We start from the raw sequence: 27,677 nt of genomic DNA, 5'->3' as shown, positions 1-27,677 counted from the left end.
GTTTCCCTTTTTTATACTTATCTTTAAGACAGAAGAAGAGAAAATGAAGCAACTTCTTTCTCTGCTCATGCTTAGAGAAGAAAAACTGGAATTGAAACTGTCATCACTTTACCCAGAATTGCATTGGCATTTTTATTTTTAATATCATTGTGACAAAAATCTGCCATTGTTTTGAGTAGAGTTTGTATACTGCATTGTTTTAGCATAGTGCTCTATGTTGGATGTGCCCAAAGTATGTTTTCCAGTTAAATCTTACAACATTTAAACATGTTTTGTGGCAAGTTGAGCACAAGGTAAAATGTGTCGCCTTAATATTTTTCCATGTTTAAGTGTTGATTTTGCTGTGTTTTTCATTTTTGCTAACCTTAAATCCTTTGTCCATTAAATAGCAACTACCCATTCTGTCTTTGCTCGAGCTCCTGGCAATCACTAGTCTTTGTTCTGTCTTTTAGAAATTTTATTACTTTGGGGACTAATATTTGTGGAGCTACATAGTACTTGACTTTCTGTGACTGGATTGTTTCGCCTACATAATTGCTTAATGATTCATCACAGTAAAAACACATTCTAAGGTGCTATGCAGGTAGCTTAGTTAATAGAGTGCTTGCCTAGCATATGCAAAGTCCTTAGCACTAAATAAACCTGGCACACAGATGTCATCTCAGGCTCAGGGTGAGGAGGCAAGAGAATCAAGAACTTCAGTGTTATTCATTGCTACATAATCTCAGGTCAGCCTGAGATGCATGAGATCATTCCACAAAAAAAAAAAAAGTTGAAAGATCATCTTAATTGGGAAAATGTAAATATGCAAAAGAAGATGAACTAGTCTTTATTCTAACAATTATGAATTTGGTATTTTGTTTAATATATTCTATGGATTATCCTTTAATGACATCTTTTGTTATTTTGTCTCTTTTTTCCCAGAGCTGAGAACTGAACCCAGGGCCTTGCCCTTGCTAGACAAGCACTCTACCACTGAGCTAAATCCCCAACCCCTCTATGAATTATTCTTTTTTTTTTTTGGTTCTTTTTTTTGGAGCTGGGGACCGAACCCAGGGCCTTGCGCTTCCTAAGCAAGCGCTCTACCACTGAGCTAAATCCCCAACCCCTCTATGAATTATTCTTATTAAGGTGTTTCCCCAACGTTTTATAATGCAAAGTTTTCAACATACACAGATATTTAATATCCCTACTACCTAGATCCTACAATTCATCCTTCCATCCCTCTCTCTCCACCATCCCTGTTGCCCTTGAAGTAGCTTTAGGAAAAATCTCAGATGTTATTTCAGTGATAAACTGATTTCAGTTTACCTTATAGCCTATGTATAAAGTGATGTTTAATGTAAAAAGCCATGATCATGACTAGATAAAGCTAATGATTCCTTGATATCATTTTATATCCAGTATATGTTTAATGCTTAGGCAGTTCATACTGAGTGGCATTTGAATTCCAGATATCTTGAACTTTTTGCATGGTCCCTGGGCCAGATTCTCAGCAAAAGTTTACAAGACCTTCTTAGCATCTCCAGTTTAGGCCATGGACAATACCAGAATTGGGGTTCCTAGAAACAATATCATCCAGAGAACCCAGTATGAACATGGAAGCTGATGGCAACTGTCTCAAGAGCTTCCTGAACCCAGAGAACTATAGTGACTCATGATCCTTTTGCTGAGAGTGAGCACTTGCTGCTCTGGATTTAGGTTTGGTTCCCAGCACCCACATCAAGTAGCTAACAACTGCCTGTAATTCCAGGGAACCCCGCACCCTCTTCTGCCTTCTGTAGATGCTGCGCACATGTGTCACACGCAGAGACAAGCATATATACATATATAAGAAAATTTTAATGTAAAACAGGGACTGGAGAGATGACTTAGCAGTTAAGAGCATTGATTGCTCTTTCAGAGAATCCAGGTTTGATTTCCCAACAACCAAAAAGTGGCTAACAACTGGCTGAAACTCCATTCCAGGGAATCAATCCTAAGCCTTCTCTTGGCTTTTGTGAACACCAGACATGCACATGGTACACAGACATACATGCAGACAATACACCCAGACACGTAAAAATAAAATATTTTAAAAAATAACATTTTAAGGCCTGGCATGGTTACACACACCTTTAATTTCAGCACTCAGGAGGCACAGTCAGGCAGACCTTTGAGTTCAAGGCCAGTCTGGTCTACAAAGCAAGTTTCAGTACAGCCTATTCTACACAGAGAAACCCTGTCTTGAAAAAATATATATATAGAATTTTAAAATTAAATTTAAAAAGTAACCTATTAAGAATTTTAAAATGGATAAGAAAGTAGTGAGCGGGGTTGGGGATTTGGCTCAGTGGTAGAGCGCTTGCCTAGGAAGCACAAGGCCCTGGGTTCGGTCCCCAGCTCTGAAAAAAAAAGAATAGAAAAAAAAAAGAAAGTAATGAAAGACAACAAACAATAAGCCTCCCAAAACCCTTATTCATCTGCATTCAGTTTCTGTGACTTTTTCTATTCTTGCTATTTCATAAAAATATGTGATTTTTTTCCCTGTCTGGCTTGGTTTTTTTTTGTTTTTTTTTTTTTGTTTTGTTTTGTTTTTTCTTAGAACAATATTTTGGAAGCTCATCCATTTTGCAGCATATATCTGCAATTAATTTCTTTTATGTATGGAAACATTTCTTTTATCCACTCTCCTTTTTTTTCAAACTATTTTTTTAAGGATTTTCTTATTTTATGTATGTGACTACACTCTATTCAGACACACCAGAAGAGGGCATCAGATCCCATTACAGATGGTTGTGAGCCACCATGTAGTTGCTGGGATTTGAACTCAGGACCTCTGGAAGAGCAGTCAGTGCTCTTAACCTCTGAGCCTCTCTCCAACCCTCTACTCTTCTTTTGATGAACATTTAATTGGGCCATTTCCACTTTGTGGCTATGGTGAATCACAATAGATTTTGTTTGTTTTGAGACCCAGTCTGACTAAGTAGCCCTGGGCTGTCCTGGAACTCGTTATGTGTAGACCAGGCTGGCCTCAAACTCACAGAGACCCACCTACCTTTGCCCCCAGAGTGCTGATATTAAAGGTGTGTACTACCACACCCTGCCCTGAGGATATCTTTTTGAAAAATAAATCCTTGTTGGGGTTTAAAAGATGACTCAGCAGTTAAGAGTACTGGCTGCTTGTCCTGAGGACTCAGGCTTTATTATCATCCCCCCAAGTGATGGCTAATAACTATAATTCCAGAGCCAGGGAATCCAGTGCCCTCTTCTGGCCTCTGCAGGCACTGTTGTGAGGTCCGCTTAAAATCAACATAACTTAAACACCAGATCAATACAGATGACAAAAATCTTATTGTAATTAAGCCCCTATTGACTGATAGAGGTCACAGAGCAGAGTCAGGAGCTGAATTGCGACCCTGAGGGGACATTGTACAGCATATTTTTTTTAAAAAGCCATAAGGGTGGGATCAGGGTGGGCCTAGCATTGTCCAATCATATTTTGACATAAGGTGGTTGAGCAAGGCAACCTAGGACATTCAGCAAAAGTGACTGCCACAGATAGTTCCTGGGCTTGGGAACACAAAACTTAGTTTGACCCTGCCAGCAAGATGGAAAAATTGTCCTTGAGATATCTGGACTGAGACAACAGTTTCCTTACAACAGTTGAGACAACAGTTTCTGTTTCCTTACAACAGAAGCTGTTTGGCTATTGGAAAGTCCCTGGAGCGTAGGACTTTGAATTTAGTTTTTCCTTATACTAAATGGAGTCTGAAAATGAAATAGTAATATTTAGAATAAGTTTCTTTTTCTTATTCCCAAGAGCACCAAGTAAGCACATTGTACCCATACATATATTCAGGTAAAATACACACAATAAATACAAATAAATAAGTTTTAAAATACTTGCTGGGCTGGAGAGATGGCTCAGCAGTTAAGAATGGACATAGCAGCTGGGCATGTTGGCACATACTTGTAATTCCAGAGGCAGACAGATCTCTGTGTTCGAGACCAGCCTGATCTATAGAGCAAGTTCCATAACAGCAGGAGATACACAGTGAGAACCTGTTTCAAAACAATAACAATAACAACCCCCCATTTCACTCCATAATTGGTTGACTCATAGATATGAAATCCATAGATGTGGATGACCATATTAAAAATGAAACAGATGGAGAAACAGTGGGGAGAATACAATCATGATCAAAAGCTAGATTCCTCCACTTAAATATATGGTCTCAAATTGCCATTTCTACCTTAGCTTTGATAATTGGAGAACTATCATGTAATCTTGGTTCTAACGTACATATTTCCCATTCTAATGCAGGCTGAGATTCTAATGAACAGCATCGGTGAAGTGAGAGGGAAATCTTTCTAGATACTAGGGCAATGTGGTTGGGTGTCAGGGCAGCCTAGGACATACAGCAAAAGTGGCTGCCACATATAGTTTCAAGAAGTAGGCAAAATGACAGATGCCATTTCCTGGCCCCCTTGATTCTCTCTTCCTAGACATGTGTAGTGGTCGAAGGCACAAGGACAGGAAGTAATGTAGACGGGTCCACCCCCTCCCTTCCATGCCTGAGTCACTTCCAGATCCTGATTCATACCTCCATTGAATCAAGTCATGGTGACAAGTTGGAAGAGAGATACCATTCCAGATGCAGAGAACAAAAGAGGTCGGCATTTTCCTGAGCAGAGGAGGGACAGGAATGAGTCAGAGTGGTTCTACTTCTCCAGCATCTCACTGCCAGGTCCTCTCTGGCCCCAGGCCAACCAGGCATGTGGGGTGGGGAGAAGGACGAGTTCATTCGGCAGCTTTGACAGACACAGACCTCAGACCAGCTGCAGCCAGAGCTGTGCATCAAGAGTACAGGAAATAGGGGTTGGGGATTTAGCTCAGTGGTAGAGCGCTTGCCTAGGAAGCGCAAGGCCCTGGGTTCAGTCCCCAGCTCCGAAAAAAAGAACCAAAAAAAAAAAAAAGTACAGGAAATAGGCCACTCTTTCAGTCAAATAGGTCACCCTTTCAGTCAAAAGGACCAAGACAGAATGCTGCTCCACATTTGGATGAAAGATGCCAAGGCTTTCTCTCACATGGTGTTGTCTGCTGCAGTTTTCCTTCTGTACATCTTGGGGGAGAGGGTGGAGAGGGGGTGGAGGACTGTGCTAAAGCAGATTCCTTCCCTGATCCTGTGCTCTCACCCATATACAGTCAAGTGATCAAGTATAAGGGACTAGCTTAGGAAACTCCTGAAAGTGATTGGTGCTTATTTGGTTGAGGAGGAGGTGTTACACATGCACATGCATGTAATATTTACTCTCAGTGTAGCCCAGATTGTCCCTAGAAACTCATCCTCCTGAGTAGCTGGGACTACAGGTAGTACCACCATTCTTGCCACAGTGCCATTTTAGTGTCTATTTTTTTTTCACAATGCATTGGACGCCAAATTGTGCCTAGCACATATCAACTGGGTCTCTTTAAGTTCCTTTCATCCCACCAAAAGCTTTGCTGCACAGCTGCTCTGAAACCTCCTAGCAGGAAACACAGACTTCTCTGAGCACCATCCTCCAGGGGCAGAATACTTGGCAGTGAAAAGCTGCTTCGTTTGTCTGATGCGCGTGCGTGCGTGCGTGCGTGCGTGCGTGCGTGCGTGTGTGTGTGTGTGTGTGTGTGTGTGTGTGTGTGTGTGTGTGTGTGTAGTTTCTAGGAAGCTGTACAGTGGAGCCTAAATGTCTGTGCTTCTAGTGTCAGGTGTGAAGATTTGGTCTATTTATTAGACTGAGAAATTCTTAGCTTTTTTCAGCAGAGACATGTTAATAGGAGATCAGGAGGCCCAGGATTTTCAGATTTGGTGTGGGGGTTAAGAGGCTGGCATTGTTGGTCAAAAGATGGAATACCTGGGTAGAAGCAGAAAGGAAAGAGATGTGTCTCCCTGACAGCTGAGGTTTAATGGGGAACCCTCATGTCTTCCTCAAGCCCTGCCCCTATAACAACCAAGATGCAGTTTGCATCTCTTCATCTGTAAACAAAGGGAGGATCATGCTTCATTTGAATATGATTTATGGACACTCTACCAATTTCAAACGAAAAAGTACTTCCACATCTACAAAAGATTTTTTTTGTAGTTTGAAATTTATTTTTGTCTCCCCTTTTCATTATTATCTGATTTTTGAGACAGGGTCTCTATAGTCCAGGTCAGCCTAGAACTCACTACATAGTCTAGGCTGGTTAGGAATTTGTGATCGTCCTGCCTGTTACATGATTAGATTTAAATTATTTTTTTTGTGTTGCTACAATGTGTCAGTAATATTTTTGATGTTTTCCTAACACTTTAGAGAAACCGTCTACGGGTTTTCTTAATTTTTTAGTTCACACTTTTACATATGATATTTGAATTCAAATGTTTCCTCTTACAAATAATACAAGTACCTTTAAACATATACCTTTCAATTAACATCTATCATTTACCTACCTATATTAAGAGACCATGCGGACGGAAAAGAAGATGGAGAAGATACTAAGAGGTGGGAAATGAAACAGATGATTAGTCCACATAGCAAACTTAGATCCTTTTGGTGGCATTTAGGCAGGCAGACTGTTGCCACCACTGCAACACGAAGTAGGGAGGCAGCCCCTCCCTGGGACTGCGGACTGCGGACTGCGGACTGCGGACTGCGGACTGCGGACTGCGGACTGCGGACTGCGGACTGCGGACTGCGGACTGCGGACTACGTGGCGACGCCCATGCTGCTGCAGAGCTTGGCCTTGGCCTTAGGCGGTCTCTCGCGCCCCCTGCCGTTCATACTACAAGCCTCAGTTCCTGGTTTCCTCTCCCCGCCTCCTCCTCCATTTTGCTTCTCCTGGGCTTTCTCCTGGCAGTTCCCTCTTCTGCCTCCTCGAGCCCTCCCTCTTGTTAATTACAAGGTCATCTCCCGCGGGCACTTTTGCGGAACTAGATGGTGTCGCTTGGCCTAGAGAGAATGGGCAGACAGAAAAGCCCGGATTGGCTAGCCAGCAGGGCCTAGGATACAATCCCCTGAGGGTACTGCGGCAGTGGGAGTTAATTCTGATCTGTCGCCCGGAAACTTCAGGACTGAAACCTTTGGAATGAAGCAGCACCTTCTGCTTTCTGGCTCTTAAGAGGAGCTGCCAAAAACCAGAACGTTTTTGGGTTAGTGATTGTGGTGCTTGAAGGGTCAGGGATTCCATTCCCCTATCTTGCAGGCACAGGAATTGGGACATGAGGGAGGTCCAGAAGTCTCTGGGCTCAGGAATTTCCCGCTCCTAGTTTCATGTCCCCATAAATGCCTAAATGGCATCTCAAAATGGCAAGGCAACGTATTCAAGAGCCAGCAGAGGGGGTTGTTGATGCTAGGAATCAGCCTCCGCCACAAATCCTTTTCAACCAGATAATACGCCTCCTTATTCATCCATTTTGCGTCCCCTTTCCTTTTTTTCTCAAGCCCAGCCCTGTTTAGTTCTGGGTTTTACTCCGCACGCAAATACTCTCCCCCAGGTGCTGTGCAAATCCGGTAGGAAATCCCTCCAAGTGGGAAACAACATTCCATCTCATCTAAAATCATGCTTTGCCACGCCTCTGCATGCCTGTTTACTTGGACCAGACTATCTCTGCTGCCACCCTAGGGCCGAAGACTGTAGGACCCGACCCAAATCCCACAGGTTTCTGGGCAAGAGACATGAACCTCAGTAGACAAAAGTGAAGGTTGCTTCCAGAAAATATCAAGCTGCTGCTGTTCTATAGGGACCCTACAGATATAGACAGTAGGGCCAGTTCAACTATGCAGCTACTGGGAGAGAAGGGAATCTATTAATACTGAATATTCCAGCCAAGACACTGATTCACTGGAACATTTTGTCTCAGGACTTGGATACTTGATTGGAGCTCACAAAGACTTGATCCACACGTTTTTATTTTCCCATTTCTATCAACTGGGCTAGCTAGGTCATCTTCATTTATCTCACTACACAATCACACATGTTAATTTCCTCAGCCACTGAGATGCAAAGGGGTCTAAGAGCTTTGGGGAGGAATACAAGGCTTCATCACATTCAAGTCCAGTTAGGGACCACAGAAGGCTGGGGATAGGAAAGGGGGTGATACCTTTCTTGCACTTTATAAAGCGCCATGGCCAACACCCTATAACCCTATAGCCAAAGAGTAGTTAACACAAGGAAAGCACACACACGCGCGCACACACACACACACACACACACACACACACACTCGTTTACTTGATACAGTGTTACTGGGGAAATTGGGTCTCCTATTGGATTCTTAGTCTCCTTAATAAAAAGAATTTCAGCCAAGGTCTTACAGAGAAACCCTGTCTCCAAAACAAAACAAAATAAACAAACAAAACAAAAAACAACAAAAGGAATTTTAAAGCCAATGGAGGATGAAGCTCAAGGGCCATTTTAAAAGAGAAACAACAGAGCAGGTGAGCTGTAATCTTACTAGCTGCTGAGTGAAGGGAGAGTCAGGGTCCACGACAGGTGGAATGTTCAGTGACGAAAGTTGGCAGCAGCTGCATGGCAGATAAAGAAAGGAATTTCAGAAGAGCAAGTGAGAAAACCCAAGGTGTTAGGAAAACATGCTTAGACTTTGGTCCAGTAAACCCTCCACCCCTACCCCCCAAAAAAGAGAGGGGGGTGGAAGAAAAGGAAAAGTTATACTTCCCGTGTTAGGCAGACTTAGTAGTACATAGTGGAAGCTCTGTATGCAACTATATTAGAGGAGGGACTTCTGGGAAGCAGATTTGCATTACTTCATTAAGGGAATAATTGTTCCTCCCATCGCCTTAGCATGACCTCAGGTTAATCAGTTTTCTTGAAGTGTGGTCTCCTGGCCAGGTGACTGACAGACTCAGTTGGATTAACTCTTCAGGTTACTTCAGGTTAATAGTATGTAATGGTATAATCTTTGGAGCAAGTCAAAATATCCTATCTCTGGGTTCCAGGGTCAGAGGTAGAACTCAGATTGCACTCCTTTGACCAGGAGAAAATAACTTTCCCTGAATGAGCTTCAGCAAAACCCTGGCACCTCCATCTTTTCATATGGTATTTTAAATCCTAAGGAAGGGCAATTATGAAGCTTCCCTCTCTAGTTACCAAGGAAACAGAAAGTGTGAGCAAAGTAGATCATGAGGGAGGGGTCCATCCTCAGTAGACTCTAAGTCTAATTCTTGGAACACCCACTTATGTCAAGAATTGAGGCCCCTTGGCAGCTTTTAGGGACCTCTGCCATCAAGCCTAATATAGTAATCATGCAGACCAGGAAGATCATGACTGTCTGGTTCAGAGGAAACAACGAATGATCACTAAAGTCCATTTGGGAAGGTAACAGTGCCAAAGATAGAAAGTTAGGAAAAACCAGCTAAAATGTGCAAAACCACACCAGATGTCATCTTTCTATTTGGATTCAGAAACAATTTTGGTGGTGGCAAGACAACTTGGCCTGAGACTTTGGATTATGCGAACAAAAAAGAGCCAAAACACAGACTTATATGACATTACCTTTATGAGAGGGAAAAGACCTCAGGAAGATAGTGAAACGAATGTGAGAATGAAGAAGGTTGGGGGACAGCAAAGGCCAGTGTGGGTGCTGGCAAACAGCAGGAGGAATACAGATTTCATAGTGACATCATCAACTGTGAGGGTGCAAATTTCTAAATGAACAAATAAACTCAAAATTTCCAAGTGAAAAAAATAGGTCAAGGGGTCCCAGATAGTAAGAATACAGTAAAATCCTCTGAGCGGGGGTTGAGTTGGTAAATAAGAGATGATATTAAGACAGAAGTTGAATGTGCAAGGTCCCAAGACTAATGGTGTCACTCCTAACATCATAATAAATTCGGCAGACCTCAGAAAAGCCAGAGATCCAATTACAAAGCTCTTCATTAAAAATGATGGTTGTCTAGACTGAAGGTTTAGTTAGTTACATCATCAAGTACAGCTTCCAGGCAGCTATAAAATAGAAGAAACATAAGGAGAAAACAGATCAGAAGGTAGAGCCTTCCAAACGCTTTTGGGGTACCTGGCCTCCACCAGGGACATAACCAAGGCCATTTCCAGCTTCTGGATAATGGCAGGGACAAGGAGTCCCAGGATCCTGGCGTAAAACTATTTGACCAGTTTCTAATCTTCTGGACTCATCAGTGTCAGCCTTCAGATTCCAGACCCTAAGCCCTCAGGATGAACTGTCTTATTTTAAAGATTTGGTTTGTGTTTTATTCATTTGTATTTCAGACAAACCGGTACTGATTTGTCATGACACAGTCAAGTATAAAACATCATCTTACAATTTCTTTAGAAGATTTATTTCTTTATTATATATGAGCTCACTGCAGCTGTCTTCAGACACACCAGAAGAGGGCATCAGATCCCATTACAGATGGTTGTGAGCCACCTTGTGGTTGCTGGGAATTGAACTCAGGACCTCTGGAAGAGCAGTCAGTGCTTAAACACTGAGCCATTCCCTCCAGTTCCTTACAAATCTTAATGAAAAAAAAAAAACCCAAATCTTAAAGAACAAAGCAAAGTTTACAAGAAGCTCAATAGGTGATGCAGTTTACTGCCAAGCATAACAACCTAAGTTGCATAACAACCTAAGTCCAATGCCCAGGATTCACATGATGGAAGAAGGGAACTGGCTCTCCAAAGTGATCTTTTGATCTTCCACATGCCTACCCCCCAGCACATATAATAGATAAATGATTGTAATTAACATTTAAAAACAAAATAGTGATTATAGAGAAACAGTTCTAGACAGATGATTGTAGAGTCAATAAAGGTAGAGGAAATCAATGAAGCATGTTAGAACTTAAATCCTTCACTTGACAATTGGCCTTTTAGTAAGACAAGCTTGCCATTGACCAAGAACAGAAATGATGAAGCCTTATCACACCTCTTTGAGTTTATTACTTCCCACATTTGAGGTTAGCGCCTTCATTATATATAGTGTCTTTGACACTCAAACTTATAAGAGATCTACCAATCTGTAGGTGTCAGAGACATCCTGTCTGTGGCAGGAGGGGTTATTGTAACCTACTTGGCCATACTCTAGTTATATGTCAATCACTAAATTGACACAGTGGGCATATGTGTGTGTGTGTATACATATATATATATATATATATATATATATATATATATATGGAAGGAAAACACTTATACACATAAAACAATAACAACAATAATAAAACTATCAGGTGATGACTTAAGTTCAATGTGCTTCATTGATTTCTTCTACCCTTGAGGGCTCTAGGTTTCTCTACAACCACTATTTAGTTCTTTAACATTTGTTTTATATTTGACTGCACCACAAAGAGTGAATACTAGTCCTGCTAAAGTACAGATGAAAACAAAACCAAAACCAAACAAACAAAACCAAAAACCAACTACCTTTAAAAATAAGACATTCTGGGGGTTGGGGATTTAGCTCAGTGGTAGAGTGCTTGCCTAGTGAGCGCAAGGCCCTGGGTTCGGTCCCCAGCTCCGAAAAAAAGAGAGAGAATAAAAAAGACATTCTGGGGAAAAAAAGTCAATTTCATTGTTACAAAATACATAATTTCCTACAGCATAGTAATTATATTTTTAGGTAATTATCCCAGAAATGAAAACCCCTATTCACACTGAAAGCTATACCAGAACAATCATAGCAACTGTATTAATAACAATAAAAAACTGGAAAAACTTCCATAATCATATGAATGGGTAGGTGGTAGTACATTCTACTATGAAATGGCAACCAGTGATAAAAAGGAACAGCTAGGCATAGTAGCACACATCTGCAATCCCAGCATTCAAAAGGTGTAGGCAATAGTTCAAGGTCATCTTTGGCTACATATTGAGTTCAAGGCCAGCCTAGGCTAAATGAGAACCAGTCTTTCTTTAAGTGAAATTAATTATAAGTGAGAAAATATTGATATGATACAATGACTCAGTTGAACCTCCAAGGCTTTAAACTGAGTGGGGAAAGCCCAAATCTGGACGAGCACACATGTGGCCAGGCCTAGTGGTCCACATGAAGGCCAGATGAGTTTGAGGCCAGCCTAGGCTATGCAACTAGATCCAAGGCAGCCTAGGCTACACGGTATCCTCTCTCCTGAAACAAAATCATGTATTATATGATTCTATTTATATAGCAGTCTTTTAATGACAATTTGAGGGACAGAACAGATTAATGTCAGATCTCGAGGACACAGTGCAGACGGGAGACACATAAAGGCACTGTGGTTCCAAGTCAGGGCAGTGGAAGAGCCCTTTGGGACTGAGTCAATGATACTCTACTGTTATATCGGAGCACATCTCTATCAGATGTGATAAGTGGAGAAAATCTGGTGAAGGCCATGAAACCTTCCATGTTGTTACAGCTGCATGTAAGTCACAGTCTTAAAGTCAAAGTTTAATTTTATCAGGAATGTTGGCATTTGCGTATGAAATGCTTTGAAAGCTGATGAGTTTGAACCCATGAGGCCAGCTTGACAAACACCGGGAAACTCACAAAAAACAAATTTTAAAATTATGCCAAGTGATATCAGAGGCCACCAGCAGGATGATAATCTAGTTTGTTTGTGGCATATAGTTATAGCTAGAGAATGCTTGTTACAAGGTGGGGTGCAAGGGAATTTTTGTTTTCTTTTGATTTTCAAGACAGGGTATCTCTGTGTAGCTCTGGCTATCCTGGAACTATCTCTGTAGACCAGGCTAGCCTTAAACTCATAGATATTTGCCTGCCTCTGCCTCCTGAATGCTGGAATTAAAGACATGTGCCACCACTGCCTAGCTATGAAGTCTTTGTTTTTGATAGCTGAATAGTATTCCATTGTGTAAATGTGCCACACTTTATCTATTACTCTCTTGAGGGTCATCTAGGTTGTTTCCAGTTTCTGGCTATTATAAATACAGCAGCAATGACCATGGCTGAGTAAGTGTCTCTGTGGGACAATGGAACAACCTTTGTGTACGTGCTCAAGAGTGGTATTGTTGAGTCTTGAGGTAGATTGATTTCCAATCTTCTGAGGAACTGTACTGACAATTCTAAAAATTTGGTTTCTTTTTTTAAAACAACATAAATATTATAAGAATGTGTTTTTGTTTTAATCCCAGGTGTGGGGATATGGGATACGGGGCTGCTTTGGACTGACTACAGCAGACTATGATTTGCCTCGAGCTCTAGCAAAGGTGTGGTTTTTGCAAGCCATGGATAGTTTCCATGATTGTGTGATGTTTGGAATTATGGGGACTTTTCAGAGGGTATATAAATGGGCTCTGAGAGGAGAGCTTGGTGGTTGGTGGTAGTTTAGGGGGGTTGGTTGCAGTTTGTTAGTAGTCCATGTTCAATGAAGGAACAAAAGGAAAAATAGATTCAGGTATTTCTTTTTCTTCCCACTCTATCCTTCATTCTCTCCTTTCTAGTGATAGGGGGGGTGAAACTAGAGGGAATAAGGGGTTGGAAAAAGAAGAACCCACAAAGTAGCAGAAACTAGATACAAGGAACTACCATTTGATTCCTAGAGTGGTTGTACAGATTAGAACCATACACAGCTCTGCCCTTATTTTTAAATTTAATTTTATGTATCTACTGTGTTTTGTTTTGCATTTAAAGCTTTTATCTTGGTGGAATTTTATTTTGTTGTAAGGACTAATAAAATACATATCATATTTTCCTCTTTGTTCCTCTCAAGCAGCTAGTAGAGTGGCCTAGAAACATTTGGAATCTATTTGCATTTCTTAGGGAAAGAACACAGGGAGAAATTAGTAGAAACTGTTTTGAAGCAAAAATCTTGAAAAACGAAACCCTGGCTCTCAAAAATTCTAGACAAATCTATTACTAAAGCTGTATATCTCCAACCCTAGTGACAACTTTTAATGGGAAAAAATCCTCTAATTTTCACTATCTCCAGCAATGGACAATTGTTCCCCTTGTGTTGTTACTTGAGTTTTTGATCTTAGCCATTCTGACAACTGTAAGATGGATCTCAAAGTCGTTTTGATTTGCATTTCTCTGATAGCTAAAGATATTGAACATTTCTTTAAGTGTTTCTTGCAGAGATCCATCTATCTGCCTTTGCCTCCTAAGTGCTGGAATTAAAGTACTATTTTTAATCTCTCTCTCTCTCTCTCTCTCTCTCTCTCTCTCTCTCTCTCTTTCTCTCTCTCTCTCTCTCTCTCTCTGTGTGTGTGTGTGTGTGTGTGTGTGTGTGTGTGTGTGTGTGTGTTCATGCCTGATACTTATACAGCCCCCCAGAGGGTGTCACAGCCCATGAAATAAGCCCAGAGAGTCTTTCCCTTCCTCCCTCCCTCCCTCCCCCCCTCTCTTTCCTTCTTTCTTTAGATGCAGAGTCTCACTATGTAGTCTTCACTGAGCTGTAATTCACTATGTAGACCAGCTTGGCCTCAAACTCATACAGAGTCTTTGGCCTCTTCCCCTTGGTCACTGGGATTAAAGGTGGGCATCACCACTCCTGGCTTACTATTTATTTCAAATCAGAGTTGTGTTATGTTGCTCAGACTAAGTCTCAAACTAAGTCCAAGCAGCTGCAGTACTTTGCACTTTACTATATTGCTTCTTTAAGAAAAGATTTTATGAGTGTTTTGCTTACATGCATGTTTGCAAATAATAAAAGTTATGTGTCTTTTATCCAGGAAACGAATGATCAAGGTTGGGTAGAAACTCCATATTGGAATTAAAATTTTATACAATAATACATTGCTTGCAAAGGCCAGAAGAAGACATCAGATCCCCTGGAACTGGAGTACAGATGGTTTTTTTAACATTTTTTGAGCCACCATGTGGGTGCTAAGAATAGAATCTGCATCCTCTAGAAGAGCAGTTAGTGCTCTTAACTGCCAAACCATCACTCCAGGCCTCTGCATTGCATTTTCCCCCCTTTTCTTTATTCAAGTAATGTCCTGAAATGGGTCTATTTTTGATAATGATTAGATTAAGTATTTGTTCTATAGTCTTTTGGGGGGCATCTTCCCACTTATAGAACAGAATTAGTCTAAATTTTTTTTAAAAATGAAAATGAGATTACTGAGTGCTTACTCTTCTGCAAGTTATTTTTATTCACTTGGAAATAACAACAGAATCTTTCTAAGTTAACACATTCCTTTTAATAACTGTGTTCAATGAGTTTGTGGATGTCTATGCAGCAATGTATTTAATTACTACTCTTTTTAACTAATAACACATGTGAGGAGTGAAGAATCAGCCTTATACTGACACGAACAATTTCTAAAATCTGTATCAAAGGGTTCAGACTCATAATTCATTGCTTTTATAACGTCCTCTACTCAAAATATGGCTGTACTCTAAGGGCTCTGGGAGGGAAACTGTGAGAACACTACCCAGGTAGATTTGAAGTCTGATATTTAAAGAACAAAGCGAAACTACAAATGTTTGGAGTAGCAGATAGCTAGGTGGGTATCTGACACCAAAACTGATTGACTGGTGGAAGGAGAGAACTGAGTCCCTGGAGATGTCCTCAGACCTCCGCATGTGCCTGCTCTGTAGAATGCATCTACACATACACATATACACAATAAATAAATAAATAAATATGTAAATAAATAAATACAAATGCTTATTAATATTTTGAAGATAATAAAGTTAAGGATGTTAAAAACCACAGTTTTGCTTTTCAGAATTATGATTTTTTTAAAAAATTACTATTTTATTCATTCATTTAAAAAAACAAACTTAAATTCAATACACCTCATGCATTACTAACACAAGAGAGGGGTATGAGCTTTCTAATTTGATTACCCAAATAAATCTTTTTTTTTTTTTTTGGTTCTTTTTTTCGGAGCTGGGGATCGAACCCAGGGCCTTGCGCTTCCTAGGCAAGCGCTCTACCACTAAGCTAAATCCCCAGCCCCCCAAATAAATCTTCTAAGCTGTTTCTAACTGGCATTTAAACTCAGATGGATACTTGGTTCTTTTTCTTTGGCTCTTAGAATATTGCCTTCACTATGGCTAATTTCTTTCCAGAAAATTCCCTATATGGAATTTAAGGCATAGCCCAGCAGAGGGCTCCATTTCTATTTTCTGAGTGACATCCAGCATACAGCAAAGTCACTGCAGACAATGAGGAAATCAGCAGCAAGGACTGCTGTCCTCCTACATTCCACCCACGGGGCTAGGGCTATTGGATTCTAGTTCCAGCTGCTGAGCTTGGGACAGATGGTGTCTGCAGTTCCTTTCAGCCATGGAGGCGGAGATAGACATGGTTTCTAAAAATAACTAGTGGTTCTGGAAGAGTCCTATTCTGTTAAACGCAAGTAATTTTTGTTTCAGCTTTTATCCCTCTAAGATTCCTGTCCTCTTTTTAAAATATACTTAAAAGATGTAGAGATACAGAAATGCTTAGAAAAAAACATATTGAAAAGATACAGATGTATAGGTGCTTGGTGAATGCACATGAAGAAACATTTCACAATAGTAAATTGAACAAATTGCAATTGAATTTATTACAGCTTGTTTTTATTTTTGTTTTGTTTTGTCTTGTTTTGAGATAAGGTAGGTCCCAGACTGGCTTAGAACTCATGACTCTCCTGCCTTAGCTTTCCAAGTGCTGGAATTAAAGGCATGAACCACTAACCTAGGCTCAGAAATGTGTGTGTGTGTGTGTGTGTGTGTGTGTGTGTGTGTGTGTGTGTGTGTGTGTGTGTGTGTGACAGTAATAGAAAGCTGACTAATGCACAGATGGACCAGTGGGGACAGATGCAGTTTGGTCTATTCCTTTTCCCCAGAGGTAGGGTATCTCTGGAATGAGGACCCATGAGCTTCTATTAGACAAGGCAAATTCTCAAATTTATTGCCAACTCCCATATAGAAAGACAGAAGTTTAGAGCACTATTTCCAGGTTTTGTGCCTTGCATTGAAGAAGAGGAATGGATAGTTTTTATGACTAACCTTAGGACAGTGAAGAGAAAGCAAGAGAAGCGGCAGGGGACAAAGCCAGAAAGGACTTGCTTCAACTTAGAGTACAGAATACATCAATTCTCCATACTTTTCAGTAGGGTGTTTTGAACCTGGAACACTAAAGAATTTCTCCTTCAACAAAAGAAAACCCTGAAGCACAAACATTAGTAATTATGAGGTGACTGTAGTAGTGGCATGAACTGAGAGATTGTGAGTACAAAGCAAGCCAGGGCTGCACAGAGAGACACTGTCTCAAAAATGGGATGATTTATTTTACAATATTAAGGTATATTCTTCATAAAATTATACTGTAATTAGGTCTAAGACATAAACCACAAAATTAAAGAAAACAAAAATAAAAATCCTCTTATTTACGATGTAAAATTCCAAACCAGTATTAAAAACAAAGGACTTAACAGGGCTAGTTTAGGAATGGAACCTATAACCTAAGACATTTTAAAAATGACATGTTGTCATTTGGATGAAATTTGTGTTTGCCTCCCAAGGCTTCATGTATTCAAATTAAATTTTCATCAAAAGAGTGGAAATTTAATCTGACTGCATTATTTAGAAATAAGACTTTATTATTTTATTTTTAAATTGAAAATAGATTCTTATTCTCATACACTATATCCTGTTTAATAAGATAAAACAAAATCCACCACATGGAAACTGGACCAGGCAACCCAACAAAAGTAAGAGTCTGAGGAGTAGGAACAAGGATCAGAGATCCACTCATCCATACACTCAGGAGTTCTATACAAATAAATACTAAGCTGAAAGCTACAGTATATGTGCAGAGGACCCGGTGCCTACCTGTAAACACTGAGTGTTTGCGGCTTCAGTCTCTGTGTCTTCATCTGAGCCTTGTTTACTTTTAGAGACCTTGTTCTGCTGTTCTCCATTCCCTTTCTGCCTCCTCTTCCAATGGTTTCCCTGAACTCAGAGGAAATGATTTGATGGAGACATCATCTCATTTACAGCTGTGTGTTTCAGGAACCCACTCCCCCCCACTGTGTGTGTGTGTGTGTGTGTGTGTGTGTGTGTGTGTGTGTGTGTGCGTGCGTATGCACGCGAGTGCTCAGGAATGCATCTGTTCCCATCTGCTGACAGAGGAAGCTTCTCTGATGATAGTTGATTAAGGCATATAGCAGAATATCATCAGGAGTCATTTTACTGATTGTACTGGCTAGTTTTGTGTGTCTACTTGACACAAGCTGGAATTATCACAGAAAAGGAGCCTCAGTTGAAGAAATGTCTTCATGAGACCCAGCTGTAGGGCATTTTCTCAATAGTGGTCAAGGTGGGAGGACCCAGTCCATTGCGGGAGGTGCCATCCCTGGGCTGGTGGTCCTGGGATCTATAAGAAAGCAAGCTGAGCAAGCCAGGGGAAGCAAGCCAGTAAGAAGCATCCCTCCATGGCCTCTGCATCAGCTCCTGCTTCCTGACCTGCTTGAGTTCCAGTCCTGACTTCCTTCGGTGAGAAACAGCAATGTGGAAGTGTGAGCTGAATAAACCCTTTCCTCCCCAACTTGCTTCTTGGTCATGATGTTTGTGCAGGAATAGAAACCCTGACTAAGACACTGATGATTTTAAAAAAAGCAATATTATTTGGTTTTATCCCAGGCTCCTTGGCTATCTAATCTCTGCTTCTTGGTCACCCAAGCAATGCCAGGTATAAGTTCCTTTCACAGGGTAGGCTTTGAGTCAAATCAGACATTTGTTGGGAACTCCCACAAGTTCTTTGCCACCATATCTTGTAGGCAGGATAGATTACAGGCCAAAGGTTTTTATTGCTCTATTAACATTTATATCTCTCTCTTGGTAGCCTGCATACTACCTTCTCAAACCAAAGAGACTAGAACATAGAAGTGAAGACTTCATGTAGGCATCAGCTCGAAGTTTTCATGTACTATAAACTGTGTGAGCATTGTCCTCAGCAATGGGGCCCAATTGTCAGTTTGACAACAGCCTGTGTTGTTTGTGGATTTCTATTGGACTCCCTTGGCAAAGAACTCCACTGAATGCATCTCAGTCACAGTATTGGAAGCTTCCTTTGCTGACAAGGGATGGGCAGTTGGGACTTCATCTCCACCAATATTAGGACATCTTATTAGGATCACCTTCATATATTTCAGAAAGTTTCCACTGCATGAGATTTCAATATCATCTCCTAAATGCTCTGCAATTCTAGCTGTCTCTCCCTGCAATCCCTCCCTTAAACCGATCTTCCCTCCCACTCCCCACCTGAACTTCTTCCCAAACCCCCACCTCCAGTCCACCCATAAAATATGTTCTATTTCCTCCTCCAAAGGAGATTAGATCCATGTGTTCCCCCTAGTCTCTTCATCTCTACCCAGCCTCTCTGGGTGTACAGATTGTAAGTTGGCTATCATTTATTTAATGGCCAATATCTACATATAAGTGAATGCATACCATATTTATCTTTCTGAGTCTGGGTTACCTCATTCAGGATGATTATTTCTACCTGCAAATCTCATGATTTCATTCCTTTTAATAGCAGAGTAATACTCCATTATGTAAATGACTCACATTTCTTTTATCCATTCTTCTGTTGAGGGACATCTAGGTTGTTTCCAGTTTCTGGCTATTACGAATAAACCAGCAATGACCATGTTCGGCAAGTGTCCTTGTGGTAGGTTGTAGCATCCTTTGGGTACATGCTCAACAGTGGTATAGCTGGGTCTTGAGGTAGATCGATTCCCAACTTTCTGAGGACTCTCCATACTACTTTACATAGTGGTTGTACAATTTTCTACTCCCACCAGCAGCGGAGGAGTGTAGCCTTGCCCCATATTCTTGTCAGCATGAGCTGTCTTTTGTGATTTTTTTTAAGTTTAGCCATTCTGACAGGTATAAGATGAAATCTCAAAGTAGTTTTGATTTGCATTTCTCTGATGGCTAAGAATATTGAATATTTCTTTAAGTGTTTCTCAGTCATTTGAGTTTCCTCTGTTGAGAATTCTCTATTTAGATCTGTACCTAATTTTTTAGTTGAATTATTTAATTTTTTGAAATCTAGTTTCTCTTTCTTTATATATTTTGCATATTACTCCTCTATTAGATGTAGAGTTGATAAAAATATTTCCCTCTCTTTATAGGTTGCTATTTTGTCCAATTGTCAGGGTACTTTGCCTTACAGAAGCTTTTCCTTTTCCTGAGGTCTTATTTATTAATTGCTTGTCTTAGTGCTTGCACTATCAGTGTTATGTTCAGGAGGTTTATCTCCTGTGCCAACAAATTCAACATCATTTTACACTTTTCTCTTCTACCAGCTTCAATGTATTTTGTTTTATATTTTGGTCTTTGATCCATTTGGACTTGAGTTTTGTGCAAGGGAATAAGTATGGATCTATTTGCATTTGTCTACATGCTTACATCCATTTTGACCATCACTATTTGTTGAAGAAGCTGTCTTTATTCTAGTGTGTATTTTTGGCTTCCTTATTTTAAAAAAGTGTTTATAGGTGTGTGGGTTTATGTCTGAGTCTTCAATTCTATTCCATTGATGAGCATGTCTGCTTTTGTACCATTACCATGTGGTTTTTTATTTCTATAGCTTTGTAGTACAAATTGAAATTGGGAATGGTGAGATTCCAGTAGTTCTTTTATTGTTCAGGATGGTTTTCGCTACCCTGGGTTTTTGTTTTTCCATACAAAGTTAAGAATTGCTCTTTCAAGGTCTGTAAAGAAATGCATTGGAATTTTGGTGGGAATTGCATTGAATTTGTTGATTGTTTTTGGCAGGATGGCCATTTTTACTATGTTAATCCTACCAATCCATGAGCATGGGAGGTCGTTCCATCTTCTGAGATCTTCAATTTCTTTCTTCAGAGACTTGAAGTTCTTGTCATACAGATCTTTCACTTGCTTGGTTAGAGTCACACCAAGATATTTTATACTATTTGTGGTTGTTGTGAAAGGTGTTGTTCCCTTGATTTGTTCCCCTCAAACCATTTGTCATTTGTATATAGGAGGGATACTGATTTTTGGGGTTAATTTTGCATCCAGCTAATTTGCTTATCAGCTGTAGGAGTTTCCTCGTGAAAATTTTAGGGTTGTTTATGTATACTATCATATCTTCTGCAAACAAAGATACACTGACTTCTTCCTTTCAAACATGTACCCCCTTGATTGCCTTCAGTTTTCTTATTGCTTTAGCTAAGACTTCAGTACTATATTGAATAGATATGAAAAATGGACAAACTTGTCTTGTTCCTAATTTTAGTAGAATTGCTTTGAGTTTTTCTCCACTTAAGTTGATGTTGTCCGTGGGCTTGCTGTTAACTGCCTTTATTGTACTGAGGTATATGCTTTGCATTTCTAATCTCTCCAGGACTTTTATCATGAAGGGGTGCTGGATTTTGTCAAATGCTTTTTCAGCATCTAATGAGAAAATAATGTCTTTTTCTTTCAGTTTGTTTATATGGTGTTTATATGTAATCATTGACTGACTTTCACATATTTAATCATCCCTACATCTTTGGGATGAAACCTACTTGATCATTGTGGATGACCTTCTTGATGTGTCTTAGATTCAGTTTGCAAGTATTTTATTGAGTATTTTCCCCATCTGTGTTTGTAGGGGGAATTGGTCTGTAGTTCATTTTTTTTGTTGTTGTTGTTGAGTGTTTGTGTGGTTTGGTATCAGGGAAACTGTAGTCTTATAAAATTAATTGGGCAATGTTCTTTCTGTTTCTCTTTTGTTATGATTTGAGGAGTGTTGACATTAACTCTTCTTTGAAAGTCTGGTACAATTTCTGATTTGTGATGTTTCTGGTTGGGAGACTTTTAACGACTGCTTCTGTAGCCTTAGGTGTTATTTATCTATTTAAAGTGTTTATCTGATTTTGATTTAACTTTTGTAAGTGGTGCCTATTAAGAAAATTATCTATTTCTTTTAGATATTTCAGTTTGGTGGAGTACAGGTTTTAAAAGTATGACCTTGAGGTTCTCTGGATTTCCTTGGTGACTATTATATTCCATTTTGTTTCTGATTTTCTCCATTTGTGTATTACCTCTCTGTCTTTTAGGTACTTTGGATAAGGGTTCCTCTATTTTGTTGATTTTTCTCAAAGAACCAACTCTTTGTTTCATCGATTCTTTGTATTACTTTCTTTGTTTCTGTTTTATTGATTTCAGTCCTGAATTTGATTATTTCTTGCCATCTAATTCTCTTGGGTGTGATTACAATTTTTGCTGTTATTCTAGAGTTTTTAGGTGTGTTGTTAAGTTGCTAGTATGAGATCTCTCCATTTTTTTAATGTTGGCACTTAGTGCTATGAACTTGCCTCTTGGACAGGCTTTATTGTGTCCTATAAGTTTGGGTATGCTGTATATTTCTTTTTATTGAATTCTAGAAAGTCTTTAATGTCTTTATTTCTGCCTTGACCCACTTTTCATTCAGGACAGAGTTGTTCAGTTTCCATGCATTTATAAGCATTCTGTTGGTACCCAGTTTTAATCCATGGTAGTCTGATAGGATGCAGGTTGTTATTTCAATAATTTTTTATCTATTATGACTTTCGTTGTTACTGAGTATGTGGTTAACTTCGTAGAACATTCCATGACGTGCTAAGAAGAAGTTATATTCTTTTGTATTTGGGTGAAATATTCTGTAAGTATCTGTTAAGTCCATTTGGTTTAGGAAGTCTGCTAGCTCCAGTATTTTTCTGTTTAGTTCAGTTTTTGTCTGAATGACTTGTCCATTGGTGAGAGTGGGGTATTGAAGTCTCCCATTATCAGTGTGTGAGGGTCAATGTGGTATTTAAGCTGTAGTCATGTTTCTTTTACAAACTTGGGTGCCCTTGTGTTTGGGAAATAGATGTTCAGAACTGAAACAGTATTTTTTTATTTATTTTTTGATGAATATGAAGTATTCTCCCTATCTCTCTTGAGTAGTTTTGGTTTGAAGTCGGTTAGATATTAAAATGGCTGCACCACCTTACTTCTTAGATCCATTTGCTTGGTATATCTTTTGCTAACTCTTTACCCTGAGATAATGTCTTTCCTTGATGTTGAGGTATGTTGTTTGGATGCGACAGAAGGACAGATCATTTTCACATCCATTCTATTAATCTGTCTTTTTATTGGGGAATTGAGATAGTTGATGTTGAGTGATATCAATGACCAATGATTGCTGATTCCGGTTATTTTCTTGTGGTTGTTGGTGGTGGTGGCATGGCAGCCGCAGCAGTGGCAGCCGTGGGGGCTGCAGTGGTGGTAGTGGTGTGCGTGTGTGTACATACCACACACACACAGAAAGAAAAAGAAGGAGAGAGAGGCAGAGGCAGAGGCAGAGGCAGGGGCAGGGGCAGGGGCAGGGGCAGGGGCAGGGGCAGGGGCAGGGGCAGGGGCAGGGGCAGGGGCAGGGGCAGGGGCAGGGGCAGGGGCAGAGGCAGAGGCAGAGGCAGAGGCAGAGGCAGAGGCAGAGGCAGAGGCAGAGGCAGAGGCAGAGGCAGAGGCAGAGGCAGAGGCAGAGGCAGAGGCAGAGGCAGAGGCAGAGGCAGAGGCAGAGGCAGAGGCAGAGGCAGAGAGAGAGGTGGTGGGTGAAGGAGCACACTTCCCTTCTTTTGATTTTGCTGGTCTGAGTTTATTCCTTGTTTTCATGGGTGTATTTAACCTCCTTAGGTTGGAGTTTTTTCTTCTAGCATCTTCTATAGGGATACATTTGTAGATAGACAGTGTTCAAATTTGGCTTTATAATGGAATATTTTATTTTTTATATCTATGATGATTGAACATTTTGCTGGGTATAGTAGTCTTGGATGGCATCTGTGGTCTCTTAGAATCTTCAACACATCTGCCAGACCCTTCCATTGAGAAATTAAGTGTAATTCTAATAGGTCTCCCTTTATATGTAACTTGTTCTTTCCCCTTTACACCACCTTTTAATATTCTCCCTTTGTTATGTATGTTTTGTGTTTTTATAATTATGTGGCAAGGGGAGTTTCATTTCTTTGGTACTCTGTATGCTTTTTTCCCTAAAAAAATTAATCATTCCATTTTTTTACTTCTCAAATGATATCCCCCTTCCAATTTACCCCTCCACAACCCCCATCCCACATCTGATCTCTCCCCTTTGCCTCTATGAGAGTGCTTCCTCACCCAGCACTCTCCCCAACCTCTCCAGCACCCCACTATGCGGAAGCATCAAACCTCCACAGGACCAAGGTTCTCCTGTCCCATTGATGTCAGACTAGGCCTTTCTCTGCTACATATTTATCTGGAGCCATGGCTCCCTCCCTGTACACTCCTTGTTTGGTGATCTAGTCCCTGGGAGCACTGGGTGCTGAGGCCCACTGACATTATTCTTTCTATGGTGCTGCAATCCCTCTCCACTCCTCCAGTCCCTTCTACCATCTCTCCCACCAGTGTCCTGAGCTCAGTCTGATGTTTGGGACCAAGCATCTGTATCTGCATAGGTCAGGTGCTGGCAGAACCTCCCAGGGAGCAGCCTCCTGTCAGCAAGCATCTCTTGGAAACAGCAATAGGGTTATACCTTTCTTTATAGGCATCTCCTTCTTTAGATTAGGAAAATTGTCTTCTGATTTTGTTGAAAATATTTTTCTGGATCTCTGTGCTTGGACTCTCCTCCTTCTATTTCTGTTATTCTTAGGTTTGGTCTTTTCATAGTGTCCCAGATTTCCTGAATGTTTTGTGTCAGAAGTTTTTTTAGATTTAACTCTTCTTTTGACACATGTATCAATTTCTTCAATTGAAGTTTCAACATCTGAGATTTTTCTCTTCAATCTCTTGTATTCTGTTGGTTATGGTTACATCTGCATTTCTTGTCCAAATTCCTAAATTTTTCATTTCCTGAAGTTCCTCAGTTTGGGTTTCTTTGTTGTTTCTATTTCCATTTTACCCATTTCATTTGTTTCCTCCCACTGTTTTTCTGAATTTCTTCATTTCTTCCTTAAGGGCCTCTATCATTTTCATAGAGGCCATTTTAAGATTTTTTTCTTGTGTTTCAGCTATGTTGTTTATAGCTATGTTGTTATTCAGGGCCTGCTGTGGTAGGATGGCTAGGCTCTATTGGTGATGTATTGCCTTGGCTCTTATTGGTTGTGTTTCTCTGCTGTTGTCTAGGCATCCAATTTGGGATTATCATAGGTCCAGGTGCTGATTTCTGGATTTATTTTTATTAGGTGGGTATTTTGTTCCTTGGTTTCTGTTTCCTTTCTTGATTTTCAGGGTGTGTGATGGCTGTGTGTTGCCTGATTTAAAAAATCCTCTTTAGACTTGATAGTTTTGACTACTGGAGGTTCCAGGTAAAATGTGTTTCTTGATATAGGAGGTGACACTTAGAAATAGGGATAGGCTAAGGGTCTGAAGGAGTTTGCAGGAGGAAGGAGAACAGAGTGTTCAACTATGCTCTGCTTATTTTGTCTCCTTGTAACAGGCTGGGAGACAGTGAAGAGAGGTCACCCCAGAGGCTCTGCAATAGCACTGGGGATGAGACTAGGGGATTGGATCTAAAGGAACTGAAGGAGAGAGTAAGATCTACAGTCAGCCTACTTGTTGTCTTGACAGAAGTGGACTGTGGGTTAGCAGGGAGTGCCTGTTGGAATCGGGGGCTGGAATAAATCAACAAGTGGGGAGAAAGAAATTATGAGGGGAAGGTCTGTGGGATCCACAGTAGGTGGAGGCAGAGAAGGCTGCCACAGGTATTCTGCTTCAGAACTCGGGATGGTACTGGGGGATTGGATCTGGAGGAACAGAGGGAGCAGAGAAGATCTGTAGGCAGCATACCTGGGCTCGGGAAGGGAGGCCAGAAGGGGAATATCCAGGGGATCCACACTAGATGGGAATGGATGGGGCCCAAGGTTGGGGTAAGAAAGCATGCCAGGGGCTGGAGAGATGGCTCAGCAGTTAAGAGCACCCGACTGCTCTTCCAGAGGTCATGAGTTCAATTCCCAGCAACCACATGGTGGCTCACAACCATCTGTAAAGAGATCTGATGCCCTCTTCTGGTGTATCTGAAGACAGCTACAGTGTACTTATAGATAATAAATAAAATAAATCTTTCAAAAAAAAAAAAAGAAAGAAAGAAAGCATGCCAGAGGTGTTCTGTGGCAGAGTTGGGGATGAGACTAGGGGATTTGATCTGAGGATATAGAGTGAGTTCAGAAGAACTACAGGCAGCCTATCTGGTCCTCTGGCAGCTATGACCCATAGGTTAGCAGGGGGTGCCTACTGGATTTGGGGCCTGGGAAAATTGAGTTGGAGGAGGGAAGCCAGGAAGAAATCATTCATGGGGTCCACAGATGTATATGGGGTCTGGGGGAGGGGGGAGAGGATGAAGACTGCAGATGATGTTCTGCTATAGATATAGAACTGGACTTGGTGGGAGGAGGGAGTGGTGAATGTCCTCAGTTGTCTTATCTGTTTCCCTGGACTGCTCAGCTGGTGTGTTCCCAGAGAATGCCTGCTGGTATTGGAGGCTGGGATAGTGCGACAACTTGGGGAAAGGAAGGTTGGGGGGAAAGGTCCCTGTGATTAGCTGGGGAGTGAGTCAGAGAGGAAAGGGAGACCACAGCAAGTTCTCTGCCACAGAGCTAAGGGTGAATTTGGGGGTTGTCTCTAGAGGAACAGAGAAGGAAAGATCTGAGTAACCAAGACTTTAGAAGGTGATTAGGATTAGATGTTAGGGTGACTGACTAGTGGTGGTCTTATAAAAAATAAGATAGGCCAATGAGATGGCTCAGTAAGTCTGACAATCTGAATTTGATCCCTGAAGCCAACATTGAAAGGAGAGTACCAACTCCTGAAAGGTGTCCTCTGATCTTCACATGTGTGCCTACACTCAAGTATATACAACAATACACACAATCACACACAAACACACACACATTAATATATTTTTCTAAAAGTATAAGGCAGTTTTGGAGAGATGGTTCAATGGGTTAAGACCAGCACCTGTATAGATCACAACCATCTTTAACTCCAGTTCCAGGGGCTCTGAGACCCTCTTTTCTGACCCTCATGGGGACCAGGCACCTATGTGGTATGCTTATATACATGCAAGAAAAACACACAAGCATATTACATAAATAAAACAATAGATAAATAAATATTTTTTAAAAGAATAGGGAATGAAATCAAAAGACACAGTAGCGCGCGTGCGCGCGCGCGCGCACACACACACACACACACACACACACACACACACACCAATATTCACTAATGTGTAAGCCATCATCATACTGCATCATGGACTCTTGACCTGGGGTCGACCTGAAGCTCTCTCTGTCTGTTTGTCTGTCTATCTGTTTATCCGCCCAGCCACTTATCTACTTACCTAACTATCTATAATCTATCTTCCTTCCTTTCTTCTTTCTTTCCTGCTTTATTTCTTCTCTCTTTTCTTTCATTTATCTCCCCTCCCCCTTTTCCCTTCTTTCTGTTTTATATTTTGAAATACAGCATCTCAGTGTGATCTATATAATCCAAGCTGGTAGGGGGCTGGAGAGATGGCTCAGTGGTTAAGAGCACTGACTGCTCTTCCAGAGGTCCTGAGTTCAAGTCCCAGCAACCACATGGTGGCTCACAACCATTTGTAATGAGAGCTGCTACCCTTTTCTGACCTGTAGGCATACATGCAGGCAGAACTCTGTATACATAATAAATAATCTTTTTTTTTAAGTAACATAATCCAAGCTGGCCTCAAACTTGTGATCTCCCTGCTTCTGCTTTCCAAGTGTGTATATATGTATGTGTATGTGTATA

The 27,677-nt window shown here is 40.7% G+C and overlaps 1 protein-coding gene and 1 pseudogene across 2 annotated transcripts in view; both read left to right on the top strand.

Moving 5' to 3' along the window:
• Positions 1 to 27,677, top strand: part of Araf (A-Raf proto-oncogene, serine/threonine kinase) — a 74,696-nt gene that overhangs the window by 18,875 nt on the left and 28,144 nt on the right. The window lies entirely within an intron of this gene.
• LOC147998126 (small ribosomal subunit protein eS24 pseudogene) lies at positions 9,098 to 9,755 on the top strand (annotated as a pseudogene).

Source organism: Rattus norvegicus, chromosome X, assembly GCF_021556685.1.
Source record: "Rattus norvegicus strain SHRSP/BbbUtx chromosome X, alternate assembly SHRSP_T2T, whole genome shotgun sequence".
NCBI lineage: Eukaryota > Metazoa > Chordata > Mammalia > Rodentia > Muridae > Rattus > Rattus norvegicus.
Note: the sequence above shows the minus strand (reverse complement) of the source record. Positions and strands in the feature narration are given on the sequence as shown.